The sequence below is a fragment of the Odocoileus virginianus genome, chromosome 16, assembly GCF_023699985.2.
Source record: "Odocoileus virginianus isolate 20LAN1187 ecotype Illinois chromosome 16, Ovbor_1.2, whole genome shotgun sequence".
NCBI lineage: Eukaryota > Metazoa > Chordata > Mammalia > Artiodactyla > Cervidae > Odocoileus > Odocoileus virginianus.
This window is the reverse complement of record NC_069689.1, coordinates 25,885,482-25,906,198: the sequence shown is the minus strand read 5'-3', so window position 1 is coordinate 25,906,198 and position 20,717 is coordinate 25,885,482. Positions and strand designations below refer to the sequence as shown.

Sequence of the window (20,717 nt, the reverse complement as noted above, 5' to 3'; positions counted from 1 at the left end):
TCTATGTTCCTGCGTTGCTAAAGAACAACGGGGCGCTGCAGACAGATATCGCTGTGTGTGGATAGCACTCACCGGCCACACTGGGTTTGCCCTGTACAGGGGTGTCTATGCTTTCCCCGTCTACACAACTCAGGCTCCTGGCTGCTCTATATGGAGCGGGCCCTGCGTTGAGTGCGGTTCCAGTTTTCGGGTACTCCACAAAAGCGCAGATTCAGTTGCGCCTGCGTTTTGTGCCTTCCCCGGCCTGAGCGGTTCAGGCAGCCAGAGGCTTGCGCGCACTCTCCACAGATGCGGTGCGCCTTTTCCCTCTGCGGCCCCAGCGTGCCTCTAGCCGCGACCCTCCAGATTCTTAGGAATTCTTTAGATTGGAACCGGGGGGCCTGTTTGCAGTGTGGGAGGGGGTGGCTTCTCTGGGGCTGAGTTTGCCCCTTTCCCCTCCCCCCTGCCGCCTATCTCCAGCGGGGATCGGCCGGCTCTTCTCTGGAGTTTCTCAGTCCCTTTGTTTTGCGAACAGCCGGCAGTGTGTTCTGGCTGGTTAATTTTCTCCCTTGCTATCCCACAGTTTAAAAGAGCTCCCTCCGATTGCTCTCAGGGCCTTCGGGATGGTCCTTACCCTAAGCAATGCCGCCCGCTCCTCTCCGTTTTGCCCCTACTTGTTGCTGGCAGGTACGGGCGTCTGGGGAACTTTTCTGCTGGGAGTTGCTTTTAGGCACGTAATCTGTGGGCCTTATTTAATTTTTCCTCCCAGTTAGGTTGCCCTCCGAGATTTGAAAACTTCCCCAGACCCGCCAATGCGAGGGTTTCCTGGTGATTGGAAACTTCCTCTATTAAGACTCCCTTCCCGGGACGGGTCTCCGTCCCTAGCTCTTTTGTCTCCGTTTGTATCTTTTATATTTTGTCCTACCTCTCTTCGAAGACAATGGGTTGCTTTTCTGGGTGCCTGATGTCCTCTGCTAGCAATCAGAAGTTGTTTTGTGAAATTTGTTCAGCGTTCAATTGTTCTTTCGATGAATTTGTAGGAGAGAAAGTGGTCTCCCCGTCCTATTCCTCCGCCATCTTGGCTCCTCACATTTAACTTTAGTTTAAGCCAATGGGTTTATAAGAAATTATAAAAGCATTCCCAAATTAGACCCTAACACTTAAAAATAGGTCAACACATTTCAATAGATTGTAAGGCCTCATGGCTGCTTGTCTTAATTCCATAATTCCAGCCATATCATCAGTATATAGTATGTTATTGGTACAAAATAAGGGTTCAATATTATTGACAGGAAGAAGGAAGGAGGGGATTAAGAAAAGGCGGGAGGGAGAGAGGAAAAGAGAAGGTGTGAAAGACTTAGAAACCTTCTAAAAACGTAATGTAAAATGCGAGGCTGGATGAAGCACAAGCTGGGATCAAGATTTCTGGGAGAAATATCAATAATCTCAGACATGCAGATGATACCACCCTTATGGCAGAAAGTGAAGAGGAACTAAAAAACCTCTTGGTGAAAGTGAAAGAGGAATGTGAAAAACCTGGCTTAAAACTCAACATTCAAAAAACTAAGATCATGGCATCCAGTCCCATCACTTCATGGCAAATAGATGGGGAAAGAGTAGAAACGGTGACAGACTTTATTTTTTGGGGCTTCAAAATTGCTGCTGATGGTGAATGCAGCCATGAATTTAAAAGACCCTTGCTCCTTGGAAGAAAAGCTATGACCAACCTAGACAACATATTAAAAAGCAGAGACATTACTTTGCCAACCAAGCTCCGTCTAGTCAAAGCTATGGTTTTCCCAGTAGTCATGTATGAATATGAGAGTTGGACTATGAAGAAAGCTGAGCACCGAAGAACTGATGCTTTTGAACTATGGTGTTAGAGAAGACTCTTGAGAGTCCCTTGGACTGCAAGGAGATCCAACCAGTCCATCCTGAAGGAGATCAGTCCTGGGTGTTCATTGGAAGGACTGATGCTGAAGCTGAAACTCCAGTACTTTGGCCACCTGGTGCGAAGTACTGACTCATTGGAAAAGACCCTGATGCTAGGAAATATTGAAGGCAGGAACAGAAGGGGACGACAGAGGATGAGATGTTTGGATGACATCACTGACTCTATGGACATGTAAGCTCTGGGAGTTGGTGATGGATAGGGAAGCCTGGCATGCTGCAGTCCATGAGGTTGCAGAGTCAAACACGATTGGGCGACTGAACTGAACTGAAAAACATGATAACATTTAGAAACTAAAGCTAACTAGATTTTTGAAATTTGTAACATAGCTTTCCACCTGCAGATTTATATATAATTTTAGCACAACAGATAAAGTCACAATTTTGATCCACCTGTTCCTATTAATATAATTATTTTACTGAGGGGAAAAATGAATGCACTAAAAGCAAAGTAAAGTGTCATCTGGGAATACTGAGTGAGGCTCATAATATGCAACAATAGCTAAAAATTCAAAGGCCAGATGGCTTATGACGAGGAAGATAAAATAGTTGTTATAGGGATTAGATGAAAATCAACAGAACGTTATAGCCAAAAGCCACAAAATTGATAGCAACAGCACATAGAGGGGAAAAATATTTATTTAAATGTTGAAAGTTTGTATTCCAAAATAGGCTACACTTTATTTAGTTTCCAAATAATCTATTTTATTCTAATTTAACTTTAAGTAATTTATGTTTACTGGCTATGTATTAACATGTCAGGGACCCTATTTGAAAAAAAAATTTGCAAATGACTACAAATATATCAGGAAAGTGAGCTAGAACTCAGAAGTATTATGGTAAAGGTAAAAATTAGCCACTTTGACACAAAAGGAACAAGAATTCAAGTTGCATCTGGTGTTGTGGGATGTCCTGGGATATGATTTAATGCATAAATGAATGTACTTTGGATAGATAATGAAAAACTTGTCTCAAGAGGGATTTTATCTATAAAATTTAGAATTACAAGACAAAGGCAAGGACACTGGGTCAGAATTGAGTGATCTAAGGTCAAAATCTGCCTATGACTCTGGTGGAATTAGGCAACCAGACTTCATCAAAACCACACAGTATAGATCGCTGCAACTTTAATAATATTTGTTAATGATATAGTTGTGAGTATTCAATGTATTCTCAATGAGATATTTGAACTGGAACAATATGAGGTGCCATATAAGGAAGTAATAACTGTCAGAGTCATTACCATTGCTGTACTTGAATTAGGAGTTTTTTTTTTTCCCATTTATTTTTATTAGTTGGAAGCTAATTACTTTACAACATTGCAGTGGTTTTTGTCATACATTGAAATGAATTAGCCAAGGATTTACATGTATTCCCCATCCCGGTCCCCCCTCCCTAGGAGTTTTCTTATATTGATAAACTGTGCAGATAAAAAGGGGGATAACAGCAGGAGTGAAGGTGAAAGAGTGTGCATGTAGAAAACTGTTGTGTAGTAAGGCTAACTGGATGGGCTTCCTAGGTGGGTCAGTGGTAAGGAACCTGCCTGCCAATGCAGGATTTGCCAGAGATGCAGATTCAATCCGTGGGTTAGGAAGATCCCCTGGAGGAGGAAATGACAACCCACTCCAGTATTCTTGCCTGGAGAATTCCATGGTCAGAGGAGCCTGGTGGCTTATAGTCCATGCGGTTGCAAAGAGTTATACATGACTGAGCGATGGAGTGCACACACACACACAAGGCTAACTGGTGACAGATTTCTACTGAACTGTTTAGACCCAGTAAAAATTGTTTTCTGTGGGGGAAAATTTTTTCAATGCCAGACCCCTGAGAAGAAAAACACCTTGACTTTCAACACACCAAAGTTTACCATATAATGTTCTATTAACTTCCTTCCTTTGTGGTTGACATCTTAACACAAAGATATTATTAAACAGACATCACAGAATCCTTACAGACAAGATAAACTTGTACTAGACATCTAGCTTTTATACAAAGTCTCTCAAAATAGAAATTATTGGGGCTGTTCTACCATGGGAGATGATTTGTTTTTACTTCCTGCTAGAGCTGTCGGCTTACATCTTGTCAACCTATGCTGTGTAGGTGTATGTACCTCTATGTGGAAAGGTATGGAAATTTTTTAATCTGTTACAGAAAAATTCTGAACCCATTTGTGAGTTAAGTGTGCATTCCTGACATGAAATTTAAAATGTAAATAATTATTTCATTTTTTTAAACTGATGGTTTTCCTCTCTGTGGCAGTGGTGGTCTTTGGCCACACAATACAGGAGGCATCAGAGACCATGGCAATAGTGGAAGGCCACACACTTCAGATTTATGCTCTTGAGTAGTTTGTATGCCATTTGTCTTTGTGACTGAACGCTGCACATGGCACAGTATTAGATTCTGTGAGCACATCAAAGAGATATAAGATATTATTCTTGTCCCCCAGGCCTGAGTTGTTTTACTGCACTTTTATCAAATGAAAACATAATGAAACCCCTGAACTGGTTAACTTTCGGGGGAGAGTAGCATGCTTTTCTTTTCTTAGGATCTCACAAAAGATTTCAGCTCACTTATTCCCTTCAGATAGAAGAACTGAACGGCCTGCATATGGATTTAGGGGGAGAAAGCAGTTTGAGCAAGGAAGGGCATCTCGGCACTTCACTGAGAAGAGTGAAGTGATTCCAGATAAGGTGTTGAAAGCCTGTAAAACTCACCTACGACAAAGGCAAGAGCACATTTATTTGTGATTTCTAGCCTGCAGTTCTGTGGCAGAGATTCCTGATGCATTTTTATAGATTTTATTAGCTGCCTTTAAATGCTTTTTTGAGAATTCATAGTTGTTCCTTTTCATACTTTCATAATTTGTTGAAACTGTCTAAGGCAGAGGGCAAGTTTGGGATGTGATGAGGGGTGGGGTGGTGTCCTACACTTATTTTACATGCTGTGAGCCAAGTTGAATGATTTTTAAGGTATCATGTCACAGATACATATCAAGATAGTGATTCTGGGTCTCACAAAATGGAAAGATAAAGATAAACTACCTGCATATTAGCGTAGAAGGAAATATGGAGTCCATTTCTAGTCAGGGAATACTTTGTCGATATGCATATTAGCATTATGAGTATATTAAAACACTGGAGGGATTTTAAAGTAGGGGCAGACAATAGGCATTTATTCGCTAAGTTATACTCAGTATTCAACAAGGAGAGAAAGAGAAGATGAGTCTGGAAGTATGGATGAGAAAAACTGAGGAAATTTACTGTTTTAGTAAAACTATTATCAGAAGGGATCAGGAGCAAGGAGGAAAGTTAGCAATCAAGTGGGTGTAGACTCTTCAGAGAGGCAAAATTGTAGTCTGTAAGGGAGTATGTAAATATAATGTAAACATAGAATATTTGCACTTAATGGCATTTTCTGATTTTCAAAATTCAGCTTTGGCACCTGACTATGATCTGAGGTTTTATTTTTATTTCTTTATCACTCGCATTTTAATTTTAAAAGTTTTAGTGGTGAAGCATAACTTGATAAAATATTTTCTGAGGCCTCACAGTCAGAAGTTGAAGCCACAAGCTTCTGAAATCTTCAATAATTTTATGCTAAGTACTTGGGAACATGAGCTCTTCATTTGAATTAAGGATGGAGATGTTTCTGGGAATAAAGAGCCGCTTGTTATTGGTCTCCTGGCCAAAATCAAACCAAATGGACTGTGAAATGATTGTGTTCATAAAAAGGCATGTAATAAAGGCCAGTGTAAGTATAATAGGAAATTTTCAGTCTCTATAGAATCAGTAGAAATGTTGTGTTAATGGATCTGGTATACTGGATTGTTTTTTTAACTCTATATATGCCTTAAATGACCATGTTATTGTATCTTTAGACTTGAAGTTGAACAGAGCTCTGCAATAATGTTTCATTCCTGAAAATAAAATGAGTCCTTTCCCTCTTTTCCTGTAGAAATGCTTTATGCTTATATGTATTAACTAGATTTTTAATATTGTATTGTTCCCTATTTAGAGCTTTTATTCAGGAAAATGTAAGCTTAAGATGTTCATTTATTGGGCAATTTAGTTGAGGACAAGTTATACTTAGGGTATTTTAAAATAGAAAATGACTCCTAGCCCTCTCGTTCCCTTCATTAGACTGGAGGGAAAAAAAAGAACTAAAAATTATCCAGATTTCACAGACACATTTTTTAAAATTTCATGCAACAGATTCTTTATAACATTAGAAAATGTGTTCCAAGCAAGTGCTATTGGAATGGAATTTTCAAAGTCTTAAGGTTTAGAACACATACTTTAATACTGTCACAATTCATGGTGAAGTGAGCTAATAAATGCTTTGTGTATCACAAGTGCACATAAATTGAGCATTTGTTGCCTCTACCCAGTTTATAATATAAGAAGGGAAAAGGGCCTGCTCTAGCGTGAACGCTAAAGAAATGGTCTGAACCATTGTAACTTTTTGATTATTGGGATTACCAGGCTGGGTTTATTTATCTTCTCTATTAGCTGCATTTCTTTTCATCAGTATCACCCTTCACCCTACTCCCAACCCATCTGATGCCCTTAAACAAATTCTTAATTGGGCAGCACATTGAATTATCTCATTGCATTATATTCCATTATCTTCTAGAGAATTTTCATGAGCATAGAGTTGATATTAAAAGTTCTGATTCCTGCTTCTAAAACTATGCATTCTATTCCTAGGTGGATTTATTGTGAAGTTAATAGAAAGCTTAAGCTTCAGATTCCTTTGCTTCTCATGAGAGGAGTTTTAGTAATATATTCATGTGGTTGAACACTTCTGTAAATTTTCAGAAATGAAGTATTTTATTTTTTAAAATAAAGTATAGTTAATTTACAATGCTGTGTTAGCTTCGGTGTATTTTGAGCAAAGTGATTAGAATATATACATATTCTTTAGAAATAAAGTATTTTAAGTGCGATTAGTTAGGCCCCGCTATCTTTGAAGGGCTTTCCTGATGGCTCAGCAGTAAGAGAATCCACCTGCAATGCAGGAGATGTGGGAGATGCAGGTTCAGTCCCTGGGGCGGGAAGATCCCTTGACAAAGGAAATGGCAACCCACTCCAGTATTCTTGCCTGGAAGATCCCACGGACGGAGAAGCCTGGAAGGCTAGTCCATAGGGTTGTAAGGAGTTGGACACAACTGATCACACAGCACACAATCTTTTCTAACACTGAATTCCTGCTTATTACACTTTTTCTTTACTCAGATGTATTGGAATGGGATGTTTGGGTTACAGCCAAAGAGATGATGAGCTTAGTGGAATATATTTATGGTTTATGGTCCTTTTCATTTACTATTTGTTTATTTATTTCTTGCTATCCTGGTGCAGGAATGGTGTCCAGAAACACTTTCACTGTGCTGATTTGCCTGACTTGTGAGCCTAAAGTTTAGAGCCAGGAGTCTCACTGTAATGTGAACATGTTCTATATCCCTGGGTAATGAAAGAATATGCACAGTAGAAACTAATATTGAGCTATATAATAGCAAAGGGGTACCCATTTCCAATAACTGGCACACTGGCTAATGAATGTTTTCAATTCAAAGAATATTTAAGATTAGCCACTGCACAATAAAACTTGAAATACTGCGAAGCTGTATAATTAATATATGAAAGAAACTTGAGAGTTTCCCAAATTTGACAATAATCATAAATATTTAAATATTATTATCATGAATAAACTATGAAGTGGAAACATTTTAAGTTGTCAGTATTGAAAATTAAAATAAAAATTCAATATTATGAAAATAAATTTTGATCCCAACTATGCTGGAGGAAAGAGTTTCATATCTCAGATGTTGTTTGCCTTTTATTCTATTTAATATAGAAAGATGAGAGGTTGTTATAATTACAATAAAAGGTGATAAGGGTGGAAAGAACAGTTGGTTGTAAGTCTGTAATAAATGGTTTCTAAGAGGAAGGTGTCTTGTTTGCTGAGAGACAGAAAAGTCTCCATTTTCATGTGTCACTTAGAAGTGATTCTTTTCTAGGAAATGTTAGGTCAAAAAGACTAACACTAACTTTAACATCAGGAGAAGCAGGCATTGATCCTAGTTGGATTATGAAAGAATATTTGAAAGTGAAAATGATAATGAAAGAAAAACAAATTATGTAGTCAAAAAATTGTACAAGCAACACTTAGGATTAACAGGAGAAAAATGAAAGAATAAAGATTCAGGGAAGTAATTGAAAATAAAAATATTTCTTACTTCAGGAAGAAGCCAAATTGAAGTGAGATAGAAAGCAAGGTAGACAAGAAAAGAAAAATTAGTGATAGCTGCAATTTGAGCAACTTTGGGCATTAATGCAGAAGCCGGAGAAATTAGAAAGACAGCACTTAAAACAGCAGGAATTTTAAGCAGTGCAGCATCTGTTACTGTGAGATGTATCAAAACTTTTTAATAAATCCACATACCTATGATCACTTAATCTATGCAAAGGAAGCAGGACACAATGTATTAAAACCAGTTTTTTTTTCAGCAAATGGTGTTGGGAAGACTGGACAACCATATGGAAATCAATGAATTTAGAATATTCCCTTATACCATGTACAAAAATAAATTAAACCAATGGTTTAAAGACCTAAATTTAAGACATGATAGCATAAAACTCCTAGAAGAGAATATAGGCAAAAAATTCTTGGGCATAAATCATAGCAATATTTTCTTAGATCAGTTTCTGAAGGCCAAAAATAAAAAGGAAAAATAAGCAGTTGTGACCTAATCAAACTTAGAAGTTTTTGCAGAGCAAAAGAAACCATCAACAAAATGAAAAGACAGCCTATGGAATGGGAGAAAATATTTGCAAATAATGCTACAAATAAGGGGTTAACATCCAAAATATACAAAGAGGTCTTAAAACTCAGTATCAAAAAAGCAAACAACCCAACTGAAAAATGGGAAGAAGACCTAAACAGACACTTCTCCAAAAAGACAGATGACCCACAGGCAGATGAAAAGGTGCTCAACATTGTTATTTATTAGAGAAAAGCAAATCAAAGTTACCATGAGGTTTCACCCTGTACCTGTCAGAATGGCTGTCGTCAAAAAGTCTACAAAAAATAAATTCTGAAGAGGGTGTGGAGAAAAGGGAACGCTCTACACTGTTGGTGGGAATGGAAAACAGTACAGAGGGTCCTTAAAAAAATAAAAATAAAAAACAGAGCAGCAGTCCCGCTCATGGGCACATGGCCAGAAAAAAATCATAACTCAAAGAGATACATGAACCCCAATGTACATTGAGCACTATTTACAACAGTCAGGACAGGGAAGCAACCTAAGTGTCCACTGACAAAGGAATGGATAAAGAAGATGTGGTACCTATATACAGTGGAATATTAGCCATGGCAAAGAATGAAATAACATCATTTGCAGCAACGTGGGTGAACTTAATAGACTGTCATACTGAGTGAAGTAAGTCTGACACAGACAAATATCATCTGATATCATTTGTGGAGTCTAAAAGAAAGGGTGGAAGTAAACTTATTTACAAAACAGAAGTAGAGTCACATAGGTAAACAGCTTATGGCTACAGGGAAATGAGAGGGGAGGGATAAATTGGGAGATTGGGATTGGCATATACATGCCATTAGATATAAAACAGGAAACAAGAAGCTGCTGTAGGGAACTCTCCTCAAGACTTTGTAATGACCTATATGGGAGAAGAATCTTGAAAATAAGAGTGAATTTATGTATCTGTATAACTGACTCACTTTGTTGAATACCTGAAACTAATAGAACATTGTCAGTCAAATATACCCCAAGAACATTTTTTAAAAATTAAAAAAGGATACATCAACTGCAATGTTCAGAGCAACACTATTTATAATAGCCAAGATATGGAAACAACCCAAGTGCCACGTATACACAACTGGTTTAAGAATATGCAGTATATTTACCCATATACCTGTCATATTGGATTAAGACCCATCCTAATGACTAACTTGATTAGACTTTAATTCTAAATAAGGCTACATTCATTCACAGTTTCCAGGTGGTAGGACTTTAACATATCTTTTTGAGGGACAGAGATTCTTTGTGACATTGTATTCCTATCTTAGAAAATGGAGTGCCAACTTATTCATTTATTTCACCATTGTAAATGAAGCCTCCTATTATATCTTGTAACATTTTTGTATGTATGAAGTTTTTTGAGTCTTGTGTGCTGTTATATAACTTGCCATTTATAACATTCTCTACATAACTGTGGCAAAATGAAAGTACAATTTGTATGTTTGAACTGTCTGATTGTTGTAATAAATTATTTTACTTTTTCCTTTGTGATCGTAATATCTATCTTCCTTTATTTTGTCTAATTGCACTTGTGGGTACCTTCAACACAGTGTTAAACATCAGTGGCGAAATTGGGTAGTTTTTCATTTTTTCCTGACTTTTTTTTATTAAGATACCAGATTTTGAGTTAAGAGGTGTGTGTGTGTGTGTGTGCGTGTGTGTGTGTGTGTGTAATACTTGTACATGAACATCTCTATAGTTTTCTTTATCAGGTTTTGAGAACTATGTTACATACATTTCATAAAAGTAAGTCTGAATGTTTTCCTCTGTTTTCTATGATCTAGACCAATTTAAATTTTATTTTATATGTAAGCATTTCTTAATGATAATTGCTATAAAATCACATGGGCCTGATTTTGGGAGAGCTCTTTAATCTCTTACTATCTATTCTATTGTCTTTATTCAGTCTAAACCTTTTGTCTCTACCAAAGTCAATTTTGAAAGGTAGTTTTCTACCTTTCAAAAATATCCATTTCTTCTCTCTTCAACTTTATTTATAAAATTGTATAAAATACAAAATGTATTTCCATCTTAACATTAAGTCTTTCAAGTCATCTGAATATTTGATGGTCTTCCATTTATTTAGTTCTCTTAAAATTATGTTCAACAATGTTTTGTAGATTTTAATACACACATCTTATACTTCTTTAAATTTAATCCTAAGTATTTTGTTATGTTTGCTGCTACTGTGAGTGGAATTGCTTTCTTAATTGCATTTTGATTGGTCTACTGCTAGAGCATAGAAATTAAATGATTTTTGCATATAGATCTCATATCCTACACCTTTGCTAAATTTATTAATTAGTTCTAGGATTATTTTTTTCTATATTATGCAAGATTTTCTGTGTGCAAGAGCACATCATCTATGAATAGGTTTGCTTCTTCCTTTCCAATCTGAATGCCTTTTATTTCTCTTTTGCCTAATTGCTATGGCTAGAACATCCAGGTGAGAGTGGGTATCTTGTTCCTAACTTTAAAGGGAAATTATTCAATCTTTTACCAATAAATATAGTTGTGGGTTTTTCAAGATAGCAAGTATCAGGATGAGGAAGTCATTTTATTTTCTATCCAGTCTTGCATTCCAGGAAAAAGTTCTGCTTGGTCATGGTGAATAATCTTTTTGTTGGATTTGGTTTCTTATTAGTATTTTGTTGAACTTTTGGTCTGTAGCTTTCTTGTGACATCTTTGTCTAGTTTGAGTATCAGTGTAATACTAACTACTGAACAAGTGTTACTTCTATTTTTTAGAAGACTTTAAGTAGGATTGGTTCCTCTCTAAAGTTTTGAGAGAATTCACCAGTAAAGTCATCTGGGTGTGGGCTTTTATTTGGGATGGTTTTGTATTAGTGTTCTTTTGCTGCTGTAGTCACAAATCTAATGGCTTAAAGAACACAAATATATTATTTTACAATTCTATAGGTTAGAAATCCAGCATATGTCTAAAATCACCATGAACTAAAATCAAGGTGTTGGCAGTAATCCCTATATGAGTAGAGCTTTAGAAATGCTGTTCTTAGGAAATGATCAGTATCAAAAAGTTTCAATGAAGAAATTCTTTAAAATAGCACATGTTATACATATGTCAACTTTAAATCTCACACTGTTTATCATGGTTCGTGTTAGTTATTGGCATATATCCATTTTACAGCCAAATTTTGAGTAGTATTTGAAGTGAAACACTGATTGGCATAAATCTTATCACATAGTTGCACTGAAAAGACCTAATTAATAAATTTAGTATGGAAACTATATAGAAAAAATACAGAATTTTGAGTTGTAGTAGACTCAGTTTAGGTCTTGAGCTATCCTGTGATATCTTTATGAACTCAGATTCCCAAACCTTTCGGTAATTCAGAATTTCTGTTTATAAAAAATCTCTGTTTATAAAACAGAATCTCTATTTATAGAGCTCCTGTGAGGGTATTATGTCAACAATTAGTAGAGGGCCTGAATGCAGTACATGCCCAGTAAATGATAGCTTTTGGATGTTACTAGCTAAAGGAAACTTTGGACAGAGGAGCCTGTTAGGCTGCAGTCCCTGGGGTCGCGAAGAGTCAAACACGACTGAGAGACTTCACTTTCACTTTTTACTTTCATGCATTGGAGAAGGAAATGGCAACCCACTCCAGCGTTCTTGCCTGGAGAATCCCAGGGGTGGCAGAACCTGCTGGGCTGCCGTCTATGGGGTCGCACAGAGTTGGACATGACTGAAGTGACTTAGCAGCAGCAGCTAAAGGAACCTTTCTTTCCCAGCACAGGATGATATCAACCTTTCTTTGTATCTGGATTTCTAAACCATCAACCTGCTTAGTGATGCTTACTTTAGCATCCATTGAGAGGCACATGTGCGTAACTGTTTCTCAAACTCCTGAGTTATTTTTCCGAGTCATTGCTCATGTTCACCTACATATTTACCTTCCTCACTCACTCTGAAAACTTGTAGACTACCTGATTCTAAGAACTTACAAGTTTCACCAGGCAGAAAATAATTTATTTTTTTTTCAGGATTGATTGATAGTTTTTTTTTTCTTTATTATGCATCCCTTTCCTCTCTATGGTTTCTTTTATTAATGAGAACATAGTGGCAATTATATGTGATTTACTATTACTGCTGCTGCTGCTAAGTCGCTTCAGTCGTGTCCGACTCTGTGCGACCCCATAGACGGCAGCCCACCAGGCTCTGCCGTCCCTGGGATTCTCCAGGCAAGAACACTGGAGTGGGTTGCCATTTCCTTCTCCAATGCATGAAAGGAAAAGTGAAAGTGAAATCTCTCAGTCGTGTCTGACTCTTAGCGACCCCATGGACTGCAGCCTACCAGGCTCCTCCGTCCATGGGATTTTTCAGGCAAGAGTATTACTATCCATTCCTAAATTACTTCATAGGTCTGGTAGATTAGCTTTGGTCTTTTATGCTTATGTCTACTAATGGTCTTGCTACACATTCAAAAGTTGATACATTTGTCATTTTCAGTGACAATTTCCCCTTCCTATTTTCTGATTCTCCCTTGGGCATAATTTTTCAGTAGCAAGTTTCCTGTTTTTCATTGTAGCAGTCAGAGGGACCTATGCTTTTTCCATCAGCTTTCTGGCAGAAAGAGTGTGGAGTGTGTGCACTTAATCTGGGCTTGATTTTAGGACCATCTGTGTCCAGAACAGAATCTGCAGCAACTGAGGCAATATCAAAGTGATGGCTACCGTCCACTCATTTGTGGACTCACTGTGTGCCAGGGAGCGGTGGAAGCATTGCTCTGGGTAAGTTTTGCTTTTGGCCTTCTAGAGTTGCTTTGCTCTTTGATCATTTTCCAAAATGCTTCTTTTTTTTTACCTAATATATCAATAGTTGGTTTCCACTTAATGTAACAAAGAATCCCATTAGATGAAAAGCTTTTTGCATAATTTGGCCCCATTCTTCTTGATAGCTTCATCACCTCACTTGCCATTCCTAACTAACTACTTTGTTACAGTTGCACTGAATTTCATGCTACTTTATAAATAGTAAGCTCACAGTTTTCAGTAACATCTGTATTGGCTTTCTGTTATTGCCATAACAAATTATGAAAAGTTTAATGGCTTAATCTGCACAAAATTTTATACTACAATTCTGTAAATTACAAATCTAATCCAGGTATCACTGTGCTAAAATAAAGACATAAACAGGGCTATTCTCCTTTCTGTCTTCTCTGAGGCATGGTATATTTACTTGCTTATTTGAGTCGTTGGGGGAACTTAGTCCCTTGTGGTTTCAGCACTGTGATCCCTTTTTCTTACTGGCTATGAACTAAGGGTCATTCTCAGTTTCTACAGGCCACAGAATACTTATTTCATTCATCTTCAAAGCCAGTAATGGTAGTTCAAGTCCTTGTCATCTATCTGAGTCCTCTTCCATCATCACATCTTTCTTTGACCACAGCCAGGAAATAATTTTCCTGGAGAAATTATACTGTTAAATATATATATATATGTGAAAGAAGGACAGTTTGCTTCTCATAGGTTCCAGTGAAGGTGTAGTCACTCATTCATGTCTGACTCTTTGCGACCCCATGGACTATAACCTTCCTTTATGTATATATATGTATTTACTATATATATATATGTATTTACAGTATAATTTCTCCATCTCAGATTCCATATTCTTAATCATATCTGTAAAGTCTCTATTGTGTATAAAGTAACATATTCACAAGCTCCAGGCATTAGAACATGGATATCTTGAGGGAATATTATTCTACCTGCTATGACCTACCTTCTGGCTCCAAAAGATTCACATTCTTCCCATATACAAAATATATACAACACATCCCAATATCCTCAAAAGTCTTAATGCATTATAGCATCAACTTAAAGGCCAAAGTCTTATCTGTATCTCATAAAGTAAAAAATCCATGTATCATCATCTGTATTATCTAAGTTAGATATGTTTTAGACGTTCTGATAATCTCTTCCTGGTACAATTTCTCTCCATCTATGGACATGGGGAACCAAAGAACAAAGATCTGCTGCCATAATACATGTGAGACAGGAATAGGTTAATATTTTCACATATGTGGTTCATAAATGGATAAAATGGAAGGAAAAAAGTATTTACCAGTCCCAAGAACTTGTGAAACTCAGCCTGGCAAACTCCACTAGATTTCAAGAGCTGGGGATAATGCTGTATGTTTCATCAATCTACTATCTAGGCTCTAGAATCTCCCATCTGAGCCACTGTTTTTTCATGAAAAATATCGTGTTTGCAGCTGGGTAGTTTTATCAGCCTGTTTCCTGCCATTAATATTTGGAGCATGAGAGGGTACACAGCTACACCCTTCTATCATTTTCTACTCTCTTTGTCCTTTTCAGTCCAAGTTGGTGGTGTTTCTTCTTGCATAAAGTACTTGAAACCTTGTGAATCTTCTTTTCATGCCACAGAGATTCCTGTCCAGGAGCTCTGCAGGATTAGGCTGGAACGGGTCACACCTGCTTTCCATAGCAATCTGATGACAGTGGCCCTGGGCTGTGTGTCTCTTAGGACTCTCTTCCAGACCTGCTGCTCTTAGGGATCCTTTTCCTGTCTGTGCCACCCTGAGCTCCTGAAAGTCTCCAGTGTTTGTAAGAGATGGTATCATCTAGCGACTCTCACTGTGAGAACACAGGAGTCCCTGCCCTTCCGTTCACAGGGGTGCTGGAAATAAAGACAGTCCAGGTTTGATGAGTCTCTCTGGCAGACTGGAGACCTTGCGGGAAGAAACCTCTACCCAGATGTGGTTTGTCGGCTGCTGTCCCGAGGGGTGTTTGCTTTCTGCTGTCCATGATCATTTATGGATCAACTGTTAGTTGAACATTTCAGCCCTTTTTGTCTACAGCACCTGGGCCTGTCGAACTCCGTGATCGATGTATCTACCTACACAACCTTCGGTCTCACTGCTCCAAGTTGTTGAATCTCAGCCTGGAAGGCCTCCGGCTTTTGGATCCCATTCTCGATAATCTTGCTCTGAACACAGATTTACTGTGACTAAACCTTTCGGGTGTTCTGGATTCTCTGAATCTGTCCTGAAGACTTTCTTAAGCAGCTGTTCCAGATTGGATGAGCTGAACCTCTCTTGGTGCTGTGACTTCACCGAAAAGCACGTATAGGTGGCTGTTAACACATGTCGGAGACCATCACCCAGCTGAATCTCAGTGAATATTGAAAGAATCTGCAGAGATCAGATGTCTCTACCTTAGTTGGAAGATGTCCCAATCTTGTCCACCTAGACTTTAGTGATAGGGTCATGCTGAAAAATGATTGCCTTCCAGAATTTTAACAACTCAACTACCTCCAACACCTACCACTCAGTTGGTGCTTTAACATAATACCTGAAACTTTACTTGAATTTGGAGAAATTCCTGGATTAAAAACACTACAAGTCTTTGGAATTGTGTCAACTCTTCAACTGTTAAAGGAAGCCCTCCCTCATCTACAGGTTAATTGCTCTCATTTCACCACCATCGCCAGGTTGACCACTGGCAACAAGAAGAACCAAGAGACATGGGGCATCAAATGCCGACTGTCACTGGAGAAGCCCAGTTGTCTACGAAGCCTCTATTGCAAGACAGTGTCTTCTCTTTTCTTTGAACAGGGCAAGTAGGCAGGAAGCCCAATTGTGAAGAGCCCAGATATCTTTATTCTTGGTTTTCCATTGCCTTCTTTACAAGTATGTTAGAGAACCATTGGAAAGAGAAAACTATGAAATGTTGCTTTTTAGAAATGACTAGGAAAGCTTTTGTCACTGCTATACCCTGAAGAGCCTAAGCTGTATGCTTTTTGAAGTTTTAGGGAGAGTGAGCCTATAATTTCAAGATACCTTAAATAGCAAAATTTGAACCACATCTTCAGGTGCCCTTTTTTGTAAATCTATTTAGAATCAAGCTTAAAAATCACCACCAGCAAATCATTTTCATAGCCTATATGGCAACTGAACTTTCTTCTATTTAATTTTTCACACTGCTTTATCATAAGACATAGGTTGCAAAAAATAATAAGCTATTTGTACTGTAAGCTGAAAAGAATGAGAATCATAGAGTAGATTTGCAGCAATCTCTTCTGAGGATAGCAAGAAAAATAGGCATTTCAAACGTGCCTTTAGATTAGCAATCGGGTTGATGGAAACAAATATCCCAGGTCATTCACCTTAAAACCTAAATGTAGAAAAAATCGACCAACCAGAGGTATAGAATTGGTACAGATTTTAAAGACTCAAGAGACAGCTTTCTATAACAGTTTAACCTGGGATATCCTCTAATGCACATTAATGCAGATTCCTTTATGTACATTTTCCCCCCTGGAGGAGGAAATGGCAACCGACTCCAGTATTTTTGCTTAGAGAATCCCATGGTCAGAGGAGCCTGGTAGGCTACAGTCCATGGGGTCGCAAAAAGTCAGGACATGACTGAGCGACTAATACTTTTATTTTCTTTATGTACTGTGTTCCCAGCGTTCTGAATTAGCTGAGGAAATTGAATTGTGGACTTCTGACTTTATGATCAAATTATCTTAACCTGGGTTCTTTAGCTTTTAAAATGACTTGTTTCAGTGCTTGGGCCTGGTGCACTGGGAAGACCCAGAGGAATCGGGTGGAGAGGGAGGTGGGAGGGGGGATCGGGTTGGGGAACACATGTAACTCCATGGCTGATTCATGTCAATGTATGACAAAACCCACTGCAATGTTGTGAAGTAATTAGCCTCCAACTAATAAAAATAAATGAAAAAAAAAATAAAATGACTTGCTTTATTTTAGAGAGGTGGGAACCAGTCAGTCTCTGGTTCTTGAAATGTTGGATGGAATTCTGAACTGCGGATGCCTGCCATTTTCCTTTTTGCTAAGGTTCTTGAAATTATTTTTATTTTACTCTGGAATCAAGTATTTTAAATTGGCTATTTTATTTTTAATGGCCTTCCACAATGATTGTTTCTAACAACCCGTTTTATAAAGTTCTGGACCTGGAGTTCCCTAAGAACTGCATGTTCCTTTCAATTAGGAATATACACTAGAAGCAGGTGTGTGTTCTGTACAGATTCAGAGCAATAAGCACAGCTGGCATCCGCATAAAAGTTAAGACTCTGGTGCTGAACCTTTTGATAGCATCAGTGATTTTTTGTTTTAAAAAAATCATAGAAGCAAAAGGATTAAATTCTACTTAAAAAACCCACAAAACACTAATTTCTTGTTTAAATCGATGACCTTCCCATATGTTCAAAATGGAGCAAAAAGCCCAAACTCATCATTTTCTTTAAAATTGCTTTTTAAAAAAATCAGATCTTTCAAATGATAGGAAGGATGGTGTGAAGTGCCCTTATCTGCTCAAACCTAAGGAAGAACATTTTTACAAAGTAGTGTTATATGGGAAATGATGGCTTCAGCTTTGTACTAGTTTAAAAGTGCTACATACTATTTGAAATTATTGTTTACAGATTAGTGAGATGGCCTGGAGGAAGGATCCAGTTGGCCTCTGATTTCCAGATACATTTCCAGATACATTTCCTCACACATACAGTACTTCCAAACTCAAGTCCAGCCATAAGCTATTTTGCTAACACATCAGAGTAATCTGTATTTTAGTATGTGATTTCTACTTTTATAGACTTGTTTTAAAATAAAACACATTTTTTATAAAAAATGAAAAAGAAAAGATTCCTGTCCATAGCAAGAGGCTTGTCCATAGATCTTCCTGGACAATCTCATCCTCACTTATGACTGCTCACATGGATGAGGGACCATGCCCTTCAGCTTCCTTGCTGTTCAGTCATTCATTCGCATCCTGCTCTTTGCCACCCCATGAACTGCATAGCATGCCACTTCCCTATCACCAACTCCCAGAGCTTTCTCAAATTCATGTCCATGGAGTTGGTGATGCCATCCAACCATCTCATCCTCTGTCTTCCCCTTCTCCTTCCGCCTTCAGTCTTTCCCAGCATCAGGGTCTTTTCCAATGAGTCAGTTCTTCACATCAGGTGGCCAAAGTATTGGAATTTCAGCTTCAGCATCAGTCCTTCCAATGAATATTCAGGGTTAATTTCCTTTAGGATTGACTGGTTTGGTCTCCTTGCATTCCAAGGGACTCTCAAGAGCCTTCTCCAATGCCACAGTTCAAGAGCATCAATTCTTTGGTGGTCAGCCTTCTTTATGGTCTAACTCTCACATCCATACATGACCACTGGAAAAACTATTGCTTTGACTATGCGGACCTTTGTTGGCAATGTAATGTCTCTGCTTTTTAACTTCATAGATTCTTTTAAGCTAGATGAGATGTGATCCAGACTCCTTAGTCTTTTTAAAGAGCCTTATTATATGACTGAATACTCTGACCTTTTGATCTTTTGGAGGTATAGGCAAAAGATTGTACAATCATGCACTGGGTTTTTTGTCTAGAGCATACTTTCTCTTAATTTTAGTATCTTTTGCAATCTGGATAGCTTGGAAATTTCTCAAATCCTTGAGTCCTCCTTCCTCTTTATTTAACAATTTAACCTAAATTTATCTCATTCTTCTCACTTTTCATTATAAATATCAAGAAGATCATTCAACACTTTCCCCAACTAAATATGTAAGTGTTGCTGTACTTTCAACATTTTGCTTGGAAAATCTCAGCTAAATGTTCAGTTTTGTCATTTACCAAGTCTGCTTTCCACATAACAGCAAGACATACTTTTACTAAACTTACCGCCACTTTAAGGCAGGATCCAGTTTCTACTCTTCTCACTTCATTCTTAGCTCTGATTGGCAGTAACTTTCACGTCCATATTTCTTAACAGTTTATTCATAATGATTCATATATTTTCTGAAACAATTTTGATTTTTTTAATCACACATCTCACCTTATTCTAAGTCTTCAGCAACAGAGTCACTAACATCTATATTTCTTACAATCTATTCAAGGCAATCCAGGCATTTTCTATCATGCTTCTCAAGACAGATGTATGAGAAAAGAAATGTTAGCAAATTATAAATTTTAAAAACTTCTGACTATGTTAAAGTTTTCAAAATCCAGAAAACTAGCATACGATGTTTTATTAATAAACTGACTGAGAAACCTCTGTGATACTTTCCCTCCTCTATTTTTTGATAACCTCATCCAAATAACTTAAAAATATAAATTTTATTAGAGAGAAGAAAAAGATAATTCTGTTATTCCTCTAACATAAATGATTATTTTTTTTCTTATTTTGATATGCTAGAAATATTTCTTTTTTGCTTCGCAATCTGTTATTGGCAATCCCATGTAAAATTTTAGAATTATTATAAAATTTGGGTAAAATCCTTTTCAAGTATTTTCTTTTCTGAATTGGAAGATTTCAAGGAACATACAGTTTTCTTGGGTATTCTCCAATCTTAAATACTATTTGAACTGTTCACGGACAGTCATCAGCTTGTCACTGATTCTTTATAACAGCTCTATATTATATTGTTTGTTGTTGTTGCAGTTGTTAATGTCACCATTTTGTGTCAATTGAGAAGTAATGTTAAATATATTTCCCTTATGTTCATATGATTTCACTTCTTGTCATGAATTGGATAATCAAAAATACAAGGGCCTAGTTAATACAACAACCACCAATTTAGCAATGAATTTAAAAAGGAATTCCTCATTGAAACCCATATTTTTCAGTCCATTTCAGTTTCAAGGTGGCATTTTGTGAACCATTTTAAGAAACTGTCAAGCTTCAGGAGAACAAGATGAAATAGATATATAAAGATGTGATCTGATACTTTAGAATACATAAAATGTGTGACCTCACACATATATTCAATCTTTATAGTGGTACTTCTGCAAATACAGAAATTCTGAAAAATTCTATTTTGTATGATTCTCATAAAATATTTTTCTCTGGTCATAACTGTGTAAGCTGTATTATTGAGCATAATTAGGATAGAAAAGAACTATTTTGAATAGGTGGCAATGAGTATGAAATTTTGTGTCTACAATCTTATACGTATGATTGTTAGAAGTA

The 20,717-nt window shown here is 37.3% G+C and overlaps 1 pseudogene; it reads left to right on the top strand.

Moving 5' to 3' along the window:
* The first annotated feature begins 602 nt into the window (after positions 1 to 602).
* Positions 603 to 16,559, top strand: LOC110152793 (S-phase kinase-associated protein 2 pseudogene; annotated as a pseudogene).
* Positions 16,560 to 20,717: the final 4,158 nt, after the last annotated feature.